This window comes from Phodopus roborovskii, unplaced genomic scaffold (genome assembly GCF_943737965.1).
Source record: "Phodopus roborovskii unplaced genomic scaffold, PHOROB, whole genome shotgun sequence".
Lineage (NCBI taxonomy): Eukaryota > Metazoa > Chordata > Mammalia > Rodentia > Cricetidae > Phodopus > Phodopus roborovskii.
Genome location: NW_026126563.1, coordinates 6,562,256 through 6,576,331, shown reverse-complemented (window position 1 = coordinate 6,576,331; position 14,076 = coordinate 6,562,256). Strand labels below are relative to the sequence as shown.

The following is a 14,076-nucleotide window of genomic DNA, read 5'->3' as shown; positions in this document are numbered from 1 at the left end:
TCCTCTCTATATCGCAATGTTTATTGCTGAGGAATGGTTAACTGTCCCCATTCGTTAAAGTAGCACATAGTTGGTGCTATGCTCCATGAATATGTTTATTTCATACAAGTCAATTGCATATTGTGTCCTCCCCCTCTGTTCCTCAGGAGGGTCCACTGGGGGAAGAAAGGGAAGGGGCCATGGGCTTTTGGTGTGTAGGAACAAGAATATTTCCTTTTACACTCAGCTCCAAAACTTTAGGGTAATTATTAATAATTAGAATTTAGAGAAAAGCCCATACCAAGTGAGTTATTCAGTGTAATTTGCAGTTAACAATGGCTTTCTTTAGGAAACCTCGGGCGTCAGAGCAAGGAGTCATATGGCCTTTTTGTTTTAATTTCTGGCAGCCGAAAGGATCAAGACTTAGGAAAGCCATACAGAAGGGACCACACGCTTGAGCATTACCAGAAATTAAGAAAGCACACACATCAACAACAACAAAAAGCAATTTGTAAAATGCATGGAATTTAGGTTTAAAATATATTTGGATTCTGCTCAAACGGAACTCTCACAAAAGGTGTCACAGCAAGCTGCACTTTTTGTTTTTAATTTTTTTTTTTGTCTATGCTAATAGTACCCCAGGCTGAAAATATCGAGAAAAAGTTTCCATGCTTGTGAGGACCTTCAGTTTCTGGAGTACAGATGACCCCTGGGCATTAAGTGATGACCAGCAGAGACCTGGTGCTAACAAAGAACATCTACCAGGGGACAGTGCTGACCAGAGGCATGAGAGCTGACTACAGGCACTGAGCGTGGACACAGGCACTGAGCGTGGACACAGGCGCTGAGCGTGGACACAGGCACTGAGCGTGGACACAGGCACTGAGCATGGACACAGGCGCTGAGCGTGGACACAGGTGCTGAGCGTGGACACAGGCGCTGAGCACAGGCATTAGAGCTGACTACAGGTGCTGAGCGTGGACACAGGCACTGAGCACAGGCACTGAGCGTGGACACAGGCGCTGAGCACAGTCATAGTTGCTGAGCATGGACACAGGCGCTGAGCATGGACACAGGCGCTGAGCACAGTCACAGGCCCTGAGTGTGGACACAGGCACTGACCATAGTCATAGTTGCTGAGCGTGGACACAGGCGCTAAGCACAGTCACAGGCGCTGAGCGTGGACACAGGTGCTGAGCACAGTCACAGGCGCTGAGCGTGGACACAGGCGCTGAGCATGGACACAGGCGCTGAGCACAGTCACAGGCGCTGAGCGTGGACACAGGCGCTGAGCACAGGCGGTGGTCCTGACTACAGGTGCCAGTGCTGACCGTGGGCACGGGTACTGACGATGTAAGCAAGGTGCCTGTACTGAGCTATAAGGGACTCTTCTGAACCAGATCCTGACCATTTTGGCTTTGGTATCTGATAATCCTGGGCATCTTGTCCCTAGTAACCCTGGGTAGGCCTAGGCTAGTATGCATGAACCAAGAACACCCACAGAGCCTACTTCATGGCTCTGCAAGGACCAAGAATAATGCTCGTAAAGCCTATAGGGTCTTCACCCCTTCCCTGGTGACGTGGTTTTACCAACTGAAGTGACAGCTGTAGGGTAAAGCCCATCCTGACATTCTCTGTCTATCTGTTTGCAGTCAGGATGGCACTATCGGAGAGACTGACAGAGTCTACATGGAGAAGACGTCATGTTGTAACACACTGTGGATTCAGACTCACAACAGGCACACACACTGGGCTGTGAGGGGTGGCGAATTTCTCCCAACAGGCTGGCATGGTCCACCAAGACAGCCTTCTGATGGGGCTAGAGAGACGGTTCAGTGGTTAAGAACACTTGCTGCTCTTGCAGAGGACTGAAATTAGGGTTCCAGCAGACAAATGGTAGCTACAGACAGACACAGACAGGATAAGATATAACCACATGTAACCCATTTTGAGATAGAACAGCTGCTTCTGATCTCTGCAGGCACAGGCATGCAGATAGCACACATATACACATGCCAGGCCAACACTCACACATAAAGAAAGCTTCCCATCAGTTCAGCGGGAGGCCTCATGGGCCATCATGCATCAGGCTCTTGGGTTTGAAGCAAATTTTGCAAGGAGGGTAAAGATGAACATAGGAGATGCAGGGTGGGCTGAGATGGGGCCTGGCCCAGTGCTGGAGCTAGGGACATTATTGAGTGCAAGGCTTTGGTTAATGGGTTTGAGTAGAATGTGTCAATGGGTGTTGGAGATGACCTAGGAAAGACAAAGACAGACAGCACAGCCAGTGGCCAGGCCAGATGTGGTGGAATATTACTTTACCTAGACAAAGATGTGTTACATTTGTTTTGTGTGTTGGAATATTACTTTAACTGTGTAAATGTGTGTTACATTTATTTAGGCTGCATTTGTTTAATTATGTAAAAATGTGTTGATGTTTCACCTTGCCTGCCTAAGGTACCTGGAACAGCCAATACCCAGGCAGAAGAAGGATGGGAAGGGCTTGCAGGCCAAGAGGAAAACAAATAGAGAAATTTAGGCTGGAAAAGAGAGAAGAGAGGAAGGAGGAGAGATAAAGAAGACACACCCAGGGTCTGCCAACCAGTAGATGGAGCAGAACAAACAGACGGAAAGAAAAGTAAAAGGCCTTAAGACAAAACAGAGATGAGGGGAAACAGGTTAATTTAAGTTATAAGAGCTAGTAAGCAATGAGCCTAAGCTAAGGCCAAGCATCCACAACTAATTATAATACTCTATGTTATGATTTGGGAACTGGTTGGTAGCCTAACCTTGTACAATCGGCAGTCCAACGTGTGGCCCGAATTTCCACATAGGGTCTGAGGCAGTTGAAAAGAAAAAGCCAGCATGTTAAGTAGAGACAAAAAGCTAAGTAAAAACACCTACTATAACGAAAGGTACCAGCTACCTAGAGCTGGCGTGGTTAGATGGAGTAACCAGTTGAAAGTTGGGGGCCTGAGTGGGGTGGAGACAGCCACCAAAGCCACTTGACAATATAAGGTTTGTCTCATGTGGTTAGAAAAGGCTAGACACACGCAATACAGACATATCCTGATTGGGGCCGGGGGGTGGGGTGGGGTGGGAGGTGGGGTGGGGAACAAAAAAAAAACCAAAAAAAAAAAAAAAACAAAAACAAAAAAGACCAAAAACCTCCATGTCATGATTTGTGAGCTGGTTGGTGGCCCAAAAGAAAGCCTGTGCAGCCAGGCTTAAGATGTGGTGGCAAAGAGTGGTTGGGGCTGGGGGCCTGACCTGTGTGTGGCACACGGACTCTTCTGTGCTGTGAATTCACCTGGACAGCCTCATGCATTTCCTTACAGCATTTCCTGTTGAAAGAGAACGCTGCCCTCTTCCCTTACAGCTGCCTGGCGAGAGACGTCAGCCAGACTTCCTCCTGCTCTCTGTGAACTGCACTTAGTAAACAAAATTCTTTGCCCAGAAATGTTTGTGAAGCATTAGAAATGTTGGAAATCACATCTAAAAACCTCCAGTTTCCAAGAGGAATAGTTAAAGGCAGTAGCCCGTGATGGGTGATGGCACATCTTGCCATGACAATCTTTGCTGGCCTGGACAGCATCGTTTTCCGTTTTATAAATGTAATTTGTCTTGCTTTGAGATTCTGAGAAATAGCATTTGGAAGCCCTGCAAAATGGCTACCACATTGGCAAAAATCATGCAACATAAATGTGTGTGCCAGGATATATATAATCTGTGCAATAAAATGTAAAATATAGTATTTTGCCAGCAGCTAATAGTGCATTAACAATCACTCTCTTGTTCCTCCCAGTCGGTTCATAGGATAATCAATTTCAGGTAATATTTATCAGGCTCGGTATCCTATATATCAAAGACTCAACTAGATTTTGCAAATTTCTCACAGTGGGGACGCACAAAACATTCTCATTCAAAAACGGTCAAAGCGACTGTTTAGCTGGGTTTCAAAGGCAGTGGGATAAGAAACCTACCACTGCATTTCTACCTTGGGCTCTGTTTGCTCCATTTACAGGGATCCAGGCCCTTTATTCCAAAAGCACCGGATTGGGTGGTGCTGCAGTTGAGGGCTCAGAAGAACATGCTAATGTCAGTGTTATTAACATGGTCACTCAGAGACTAATTGCAGAACACAGTTATTGGGGCAGACACATTGTGCACTAATGCCACATAACGGAAGATTAGCAATGGCAAAAAAAGGGAGAGGAAAATCCGTGACTGCCAAACATCACAATCCGGTTGCCAGAGGGCTCCACAGGGGAAGGAGGCTTGCCAGCCCAAGATGGCTAACCAGAGAAGCCAGGATTGACGTCCGCAGTTTGCCCCAGCACATGGATGTGCTTTGCCCTTCTAAATTGATTTTTTTTTTGTTTTTAGTTTGCTCTCAAGCCATGCTGTATGTGATCTGATGAAACTGTGGCTCTCCGGGGCTGACTGGTGTCACATGGGAAAGTTGACCACTCTGACCAAGGCCCAGATGAGCCAGTGAGGTGTCTTCTGAGCACATGGTGATGGCAGAAAAGCAACGGCCCTGTCCCCAAAGCCAAAGGGTAAGGGACGTGAGCTGTGTGGACTGTCTTCGCCACAGGGCTACCTGGCTTTGATGTGAGCTGGGCAGCAGCATCTCCAGGTGTGTGTGGGTGCTTACCAGCAGGTGAAAACAGCCCGGGGCCTGGAAGGTGTGAGTGGTGAGAACCAACCTCACCTCTTCCTTATCCAAAGGGTGGCTGAAGCAACGATGGTGCACTTTCAAGAAGGAATTTCCCTTGTGCCAATGCCTCTGCCGGTACCATAATGGGCAGATAGATACATGCTGAGCTGCGGAGCTTGCATGATGAAGGCCTAACAGTTACTCTACCCTTGCATTCCAGCATCGACTCCTAAGGTCGGTCATTGCAATGAGAATGCGGAGAGGCCAGTCAGGAGGACGGTGAGCCTCAGTCATCACGGAGACACCCAGCCCTTCCTCTGGTTCCTGACCTGTTTTCCCTAGCATGTTCAGGCAGGGCTCTGAAGCCCACCCCTCACAGCTCAGCTCGCAGGTCTGCCTCCTATGCTTTTTCTGAATCTTGCTGTGCATAGAGCCTGTCTTCCTCACCACTGTTTCCCTCTCATTCTGAATCCTGATTCTTTTCCCTCCAGTCATCTTATCAGGGTGAAAGTGGTGAAGAAAAGGATGGGCAGAATAGCTCATGCGTTTGGACACAGCTGCTTCATATGGAGATGTCCAGAAGATCCCAGATCCCTTGATGATGGTACAGGAGTGGTTTTTATAGTGTTTCCCATTGCTATGACAAAAACAAACATACAAACAAAAAACCACCAACAAAACAACAACTCTAACACTAACCTAGCCCTAACCCCTAAACCCTAATCCCTAAACCCTAACCCTACCCTAACCCTAACCCCTAACCCCTAACCCCTAATCCCTAACCTAACCCTAACCCTAACCCTAACCCTATCCTAACCCTAACCCTAACCCTTACCAAACTGTAATCCTAACCCCTAAACCCTAATCCCTAAACCCTAACCTAACCCTAACACTAACCCTTACCCTAACACTAACCTAACCCTAACCCCTAAACCCTAACACTAACCCTAACCAACCCTAACCCTAACCTAACCCTAACCTAACCCTAACCCTAACCCTAACCCTAACCCAGCCTACAGGAGGATGGTTTAAATTAGCTCAAAGCTCAGAAGAAATGCAGTCTGTGGTATGGCCCCCAGACTCATGTGTTTGCATAGTTGGACCATAGGGACTGGCACTATTAGGGGGCGTGGCCTTGTTGGAGGAAGTGCGTCACTGTGGGGCAGGCTTTGAGGTCTCTCATGTTCAAGCTATGCCCAGTGTGTAGCAGAATTCTGCTGCCCGAGGATCAATATGTATAACTCTCAGCTCCTTCTCCAGCCCCAAGTCTGCCTGCACACCGCCATGCCACCTGCCATGGCAATAATGGACTAAAGCTCTGAAACCCTAAGCCAGCCCCCGTTAAAAATGTTTTCCTTTATAAGAGTTGCCATGGCCGTGGTGTCTCTTCACGGCGGTACAAACCCTAACTAGGACGCTGTCCGCTGTGCTGGGTGGGGAAAGCAGCTTGGCCTGTGAGGGCCTCCCAGAAGCAGGGACAAGAGGATGGTATGGCCAGCCCACTTTCTTCTTTTCCTTCTTTCACTGAGTCTGGCAGCACAGCCTGCGGGCACTTTGCAGTGAAAACAAATATTGCGGTTAAAGTAAATATTAAAGAATTAGGTTTAAGAGTCTAGTGAGATGACTCAATGATTAAGAGTAATTACTGCTCTTCTAGTAGGACCCAGGTTTGATTCCCAGCACTCACATCAGAGAGCTCATAATTGCCTATAGCTACAGCTCCTTCATGAATGTGCTATGTAAACTCTTTCTCTCTCTCTCCCTCTCTCTCTTTCTCTCCCTCTCTCTCTCTCACACACACAGGAATAAAATGACAAGGTTGGGAACACCAGGGCGTGTGGAAGAACCTTTGTACACTGTAAGTATGTGTTGCTCTCATTGTTAATGAGAAGCTGATTGGTTGATAGCTAGGCGGGATTTTCAGGGTGGAGAGAACTCGAGGAAGAAGAAGAGGGTGGAGTCTGAGGAGTCTCCCAGCACACAGATAAATAGAAATGGGTTAATTTAAGTGGTAAGAGCTAGCTAGTCACAAGCCTGAGCTATGTCGGCTGAGCATTTATAATTAATATTAAGGCTCAGTCTGGTTATTTGGGAGCAGCTGCCTACACTAGGGATGAGACATAAGGTACTTACAGCTGCCTGTGAGCTAGCCAAGCAGGCCACAGAGAGGGACGGCTCTGGGAAGACCAGTGAAGGCCATCCTGGGAGACTCTGGATGGCTCTCACGAAGCTCCTGTGAGGAAGCGCAAGGCACTGGGGCCCTTCTCATCATTCTGACATCTAATGTTTCTGATTGGAACACACTAAACTGTGAGTAAGGGTGACTTCTAAGAACTCGTCCACCACTCCCAGGAAGAAAGTCACTTCCAGTCGCTCCACAGGGAATGCTGTTGCTACCTCTCCATACCTGCATCTCCTGATAGACAGAGCACGTCTGTGTAGCTAGACATCTTCACAATTGCAGCCATGTCCTTCCCATCCTTTCAGAAAACAACAACAACAACAACAACACAACAAAAATGCTCCGCTCCAGGGAATTTGTGCACACACGTGCAAGCAAGGGGTCCTCATCCTCAGAAGATGACTTCACATGGTGTCAGTGGTGACAGGCCACTCACACTGTGCTGCCGACCACCCTCGCCCTTTGTGGCGGTCACAGGAGAAAACAGCCTAAAAGAAAGATCTGGCTTACCGTTATTTGGGATAAAAAGGGTTACCTTGCCTCATGAATATGTAACTCATCTCATACATATTCATAACCCCCCCTGAACTACAGACTGCTGAACTCTCCCTTGCTCCCTACACGGGCAGCTCACTCTTAGTCTCTCTTTGGAATTCTTGTCCTGCTTCTGCCCTATCGCCAAGTAAACGGGTGCTCACACTTGTCTATGCATCTCAAACGGAATCCATTCCTTGGAGAAGAAACCAGAGACCTGTAACAGAGTGGTGCTCCCCACACTCAGGGTGGGTCTTCTTGCAGACATGCCCAGTGTGTCTCCTAGGTGATTGCAAATCCAGTCATATGGTAGGAGCAGACCTGTCTCTTTGTTGCTGGAACATGCGGGATTCATCCCAAAGATGCTGCCATGGTGAGCAGAAAGCTCTTGGTGCCCTCACAAAAAGGGAAAGGAACCCAGATGTCCATGGTTGTCACAAAATCTTACAGCCTTCTGACAGAGAGGCCAGGAGGGGAGGAGTCCAGAAAGCTGGAAGGAGCTCTAGTCATCATTTGCAGAAGTATAGCTATTTATTTAATATTTCTAAGATGATGAATTGAAAAGGATAAAGGTAATACATTACAAATAAGAGAATTCTGTGGGATAGTGGGGCACAAAAAAATAACCAATATAAGCATTCATATCTAAAGTACTCATTTAAATGATTAAAGGGCCTACTTATAAGTCAAACAGTTAAAGTGGAAATACCAGTAGAACTTAAGATAGCCAAGGCTGGCCGATTCAAACCTTGAAATGTCTTGAGGGGTGTGGGACAGGGTTTAGTAGAAATACAGCGTGCCTCCTTCAGGTGGCCCTTATCAGAATGAAGTTGGTTTTTCCCATTTCCAAGTGAACATATTAGAACTGTCCAAACACAAGCAGGATAATGGGGGTAAGTGAGTGACATGCACTAAACCATAAAGACACCCAGTGTGTGGGCAAACAGACTTCAGAGCCACAGCCTGTCTCCACTGCACCATTGTTATGAGATGGGGCTTCAGGTTAGGAAAAGATGGATTGCTGAGGGAATCATCAGAACACTGCATTGCACTCCATTAAAAAATAAACACTGGCCCAGGAATATGCCTTTGTCTGTAAAGTTCTTGCTGTACAAACACAAGGACCTGATGTCAGACTCCAGCACGCACACACACACACACACACACACATACACACACACACACACTCACTCTCATACATACACACACACACATACAAACACACACACTCATACACACACATACACTCACACACACACTCACACACACTCACACACACACACACTCATACAAACACACAGACACAGACAGAGACACACACACTGTGAGGGGAGTGGCCCAGACTTCATACCTGTCACCAAAACAAATACCAAGTGGCCCAACCAGAAAGTTATAGTGTAATTTCTCAACATAAAGCATGCTTGTTTTCCTGAATCCCAGACAGGAGAACTGCTAAAACTTAAAAAAATACACAGAAATTGCTTGAGTTGTCTAACTACATTAAAACAAAGCAATCCCTAACTACTAAAATGAGACACAAATATTTGAAATTCCCACTATAAATACAGTGACAAGGTCCTTGATGTGTGGAGATCATCTTCAGATGGTGTTTAAAGAGTTAGCAAAATAATAGGGAGATGTGTATAGCCAGTTTGTAGGTAAGGTAGTATACATAGATCTTAAACATATTAAAATATTCAATCTTACTCATATCTTAAAATGTACTATAATCATACTGAAAAGTTTTCATCTGTGAATTATCCAAGAGCCAAGATTTTGGTAACATAATGGTTTACAAGAGTGTTGAGGGCAAGTCCAACCTTCTGATACTGTGACATGGTGTTGTTATTTACAAAACTCACTCTTAATATTTATGTAATCAAGCTAAAAACAAACTGCCAACAACAAAAACTAAAACAAACAAAAAACAGAAACAAAGAAACAAAAAAACCCCAAGCACTCACCAGGCATGATGTCGCGCATGACGAAAACCAGAACCTGAGGGGCAGAGGCAGAAGAAACAGGCATTCAAAGTCATCCTCTACAAATAGCAAGTTTGAGATCAACTTGGGTCAAACACATGCATACATACAACATACTTAAATAAAAATTAAATATTACAAAAGTTTAAAAGTATCATGAAAAAATAATCTCAAAACAGTTTTGTGCTGGGCCTAGATATACTGGGCCCCACTATGGCCTGAAGTTAGAAATGTCTGAGAGGAGCTGCATAAAGTCAGTGGAGAGCAATGTGGTAATGCCTGACAAAGTTATTGTGAAAAGTGGTATGCAGGGGAGTTCAGTGTCGCTCTAATAGCCAAGAGTAAACACAATTGTACATTTCCACTGAGAGGTACACGGTTCATGGCATACCCCTTCTATGGGATGTGCTTGCAGCTGTGAGAAGTCTAAGAGTTCAGAACGAATCTGTGATGGGAGATGCCATTCTGTAAATATGTTTCTCTTATTGGTTAATGAATAAAGCCCTATTGGCCAGTAGGAAAGCAAGATAGGCGGGACTAGGAGACAAGGAGGATTCTGGGAGATGTAGTAGAGAGAAGTCAAGTTGTAGGACATGGGGAAGAGGTCTGAACCTTCTCTCTGGTAAAATAAGACCACATGGAATCACTTAGATTGATAGAAGTGAGTTTATATTTAAGATAGAGCTAGCCAGCTAGCCAATAAGAAGCTCTAGCCATTGGGCAACAGCTTTATAACTAATAGAGTCTCTGTGTGTTATTTTGGGACTGACATGGCTTTAGGACCAGGCTGGCAGGAAAATACTCGTAACACATCTGTGTGGACATATTGCCAAAAATAGAAAGGATGCTAACTTTCTCATCAACAGTCACTGTGTGGCCCCTATACTTACAATGACAATGGGTAGGAAGACTCTTGCTCTCCACTGGGTCTATGACTGTCACTGGCCCCATGTGCTTACACAGCACAGACAGTGAGAATGAGTAGTAAATTTTGGTAGTCTCGGGTCTTTTTAGGGTTTCTATTTATGTGAAGGCCATGGCAAATCTCATAAAGGAAAACAGTTAATTGAGGTCTTAGCTTATAGTTTCAGAGGTTCAGTTCGTTATCATCATGGTGGGGAGCATGGTCACATTCTGGCAGACCTGGTGCTGGAGGAGTAGCTGAGGGTCCTATATCTTCTAGGCAACAGAAAGTCGACTGAGGCACTGGAAGGCATCCTGAGCACAGGAGACCTCAAAGCCCACCCACATGACACAGTTCCTCCAACAAGGTCATATCCCCTCCAGCAAAGCCACACCTCCTAATAGTGTCACTCTCTATGAAATTATGGAGTCCAACTACATTCAGAACTTCCACATACTGTAAAAGGGACTAGTGCCAGATGTGTCAGACAGAGTTCTCTAGAAGTGTTGCAGAGGGCAGGGCCCATAATCACAAGTTCCTTCATTGCTCCTGATTGTGCAAGTTCATATAGTCTATGGTGAGCAACTTGTTAATGCCTTTAAAACTATGAACCTTCATATGCTTTGTCTTATTCAGATTACCTACATTAAATTATCATATGTCCATATCTACATATGTGAAATGGCATGTGTGGCTATTCATCCAGACATTGTTTAATGAAAAAAAGATTAAAATAAAGCACAGATGAACCATGGAATATCCATGTACTGAGAGAGATCTCAAGTGATTCAGGTGAGTGAGAATCTTACTGGAGGGGCTGAGAAATTCTACAAGGACCATGCACTGGCTGGTTTTGTGTGTCAACTTGACACAAGCTAGAATCATCAGAGGAAGGAGACTCAGCTGGGGAAATGCCTCCATGAGATCCAGCTGTAGGGCATTTTCTAGTTTAGTGATAAACGGAGGAGGGCCCAGCCCAAGGTGGGTGGTGCCATCCCTGGTCTGCTGGCCTTGGGTTCTATAAGAAAGCAGGCTGAGCAAGGCATGGGGAGCCAGCCAGTGAGCAGCACCCTCCATGGCCTCTGCATCAGCTCCTGCATCAGGGATGCTGCCCTGTTTGAGTTCCTGTCCTGATATCCTTTAGTGATAAACAGCAAAGTAGAAGTATAAGCCAAATAAAGCATTTTCTCTCAAACTGGCTTTTTTGGTCATGGTGTTTTGTTACAGCAGTAAAAACCCTAAGACAAGTTGGTATTGCTGTGACAGACTTGACCATGATTTGGGGAGGATTGTGGAAGGACTTTGGAAATTTGGGCTGGAAGAGCCACTGGGTGTTAAGACCTCAGTGGGATGTTCTGTGGAATCTGGAAGATAAGAATGTTGACAGCAGTGAAGAGAATAGAGGCCTGGCTTGAGAAGTTTCATAGGGAAGATTAAAGACTCTACCAGGGCTATTTGTTATTTTGAATTAAGATCCTGTGGTTCTGGTTGGCTGGGGCTGAAAAATCAGCTGTGATTAACAAGATATCAGAATTACTAAAGTGAAACTGCTTCGTGGGCTGGAACTAAGAAATTCGTGATGATTAAGAGGAGACCAGTATCACGGAGGTGAAATCTTCTGGGAGGTGTTTCCTGAGAGCACAGAGAAGCTGTGTTCCAGATACGGCCATATCTGTACCTCATATTGGCAGCAGGACTTGGTAACGTGTAAGTATCACCCAGGTGGTCCTAGTTCTGAAGGTATGAAGGGGTCACAGAGAGCAGCTGAGGCTTGTCACTGTGAGAGGTGAGGAGAGGCCATTGGAGGAGATGCAGCCTCAGCGGCCCTTGAGGGCCCAGGACTGAAGGGGTCATGCAAAGAAGCTGAGGCTTGGCACCATGGACAGAGCCTACAAGAGGCTCCTGATGGAGTGCAGCCCAGTCCCAGCAAGGGAGCCCAGCATTTTGGGATGATGACCAAGAGCAGCAGCAGATGTACAGAGGAGCCAGCCGAGCCTAGAGACAGCTGTGTGTGCTGCAGAGGGCGGAGAAGTGACCCAGGCCCTCGAAGGGTTCTGGAAGATCATGAATGAATCACAGACGACTGGACGTTGAGTTATTTATGCTGTAGGAGTTCGATGCTGCTTGGTTTAGATTGTGACGGTACCCTGGTTCTTCCCTCTTAGAGGAGATAATTTAGTTTTGGTTTTTAGAGGAAGCCACAGATGGAAGACTTGATTTTTTAGAAGAGGTTGGATGTTTTAAAGAGACTGAAAATTTTAATGTGTTTGAATTTGTAAAGACCGTGGGACTTTAAAAAAAATTATGGTTTTAATGTGAGATCTTGAGGATAAATAATAATGGAAGGGATGTGGCTTAATACCAATGTGTCTGTGTGTCAAGTGGCAAGGGCTTAGTTGTACTGGATTTGTGTGTGTGTGTGTGTGTCTGTGTGTCTGTGTGTGTGTCTGTGTGTGAGTGTGTGTGTGTATGTGTGTGAGCAAGTGTGTGTGTGTCTGTGTGTGAGCAAGTGTGTGTGTGTCTGTGTGTGTGAGTGTGTGTCTGTGTGTGTGTGAGTGAGTGTGTGTGTGTATGTGTGTCTGTGTGTGCTGGTGTGTCTGTGTGTGAGTGTCTGTGTGTGTGTTCGTGGGTCTGTGTGTGAGTGAGTGTGTGAGTGTGTGTGTCTGTGTGTGTTTGTGTGTCGGTGTGTGAGTGAGTGTGTGTGAGTGTGTGTGTCTGTGTGTGAGTGAGTGTGTGTGTCTGTGTGTGAGTGAGTGTGTGTGTATGTATGTGTGTCTGTGTGTGTGTGTCTGTGTGTGTGTCTGTGTGTGAGTGAGTGTGTGTGTGTCTGTGTGTGTGTGACTGTGTGTGTATGTGTGTCTGTGTGTGTGTGTGTGTGTGTGTGAGTGAGTGTGTGTGTGAACAGGACACAAGCATGCGGCCCATGGTGGTGGTGTCATCCCTGGGCGGGTGGCCCTGGGTTCTATAGAAAGGTGAGCTGAGAAAACCCTGTGAGTAAGCCAGTAAGCAGCTCCCTCCATGGCTTCTGAATCAGCTCCTGCCTTCAGGATCCTGCCCTTCCTCCCTCTCTCCTCCCCTCCCTTCCTCCCTCCCTCCCTCCCTCTGTCTCTGCCTCTCTCTCTGGGCTGATGGCCACTTGTGAATCTAGAGCACTGTAGCTTTGTACCCTAATGAGAGCCTAGTGTAACAGATTTCTGGTCTCTGATTGTCAGAGCCCCCGGGAAGATAAGCTTGTGGCTTGAGCTGTGTGGCATTTTGTTAGGGCAGCAGAAGGGACACACACAGCTCCCAGGACTGTTCAGCCCCTGGCGAACATGTTTATACTGGAAGAACAGGCTTCTGGGGGACCCTGGTGTGCCCTCTAGTGACTTGGAGCCAGGTTGAGGAAACAGAGGGTTATGCCAATGGGCAGGCTCCGGCCAGCTCAGTGATGACCCAGAGTGCCACCCTCTGCAACATCAGGGAGACTTTTGGAAACACTCAGAGGACATCCTTCCATCCGTCTTCTGGGTTATTGATACAGCGTGCCCGAGCCAGCCTCTTCCTCACACAAGCAGATATGGCGCTTCCTGGCCCCCAAGCTGAGTCTAGTGAATATGATCCCTGCTTTGATTTTACTGTCATCTGCTTAGTGGGGCTGGTGGCTGGGCCAAGGGGAGCTGCATTCTCAAGTCCTGCTGACTGCCACAGCCCTGGCTGTGCCTTGTGGGGGTCACATTCACTGTTAAAGACACTATTACAGATGGGCTTCTCCTGAGGGGAGGGGGGACTTATCTGGGTCTTCTGAAGCAAGCCATGCTCCAGCCAGCGTCCAGTTAACGAGGCACCCCAGGAC

At 46.6% G+C, this 14,076-nt stretch overlaps 1 protein-coding gene across 1 annotated transcript in view; it reads left to right on the top strand.

Moving 5' to 3' along the window:
* The window catches only part of Pard6g (par-6 family cell polarity regulator gamma), a 1,244,350-nt gene that overhangs the window by 936,481 nt on the left and 293,793 nt on the right, over nt 1-14,076 (top strand). The window lies entirely within an intron of this gene.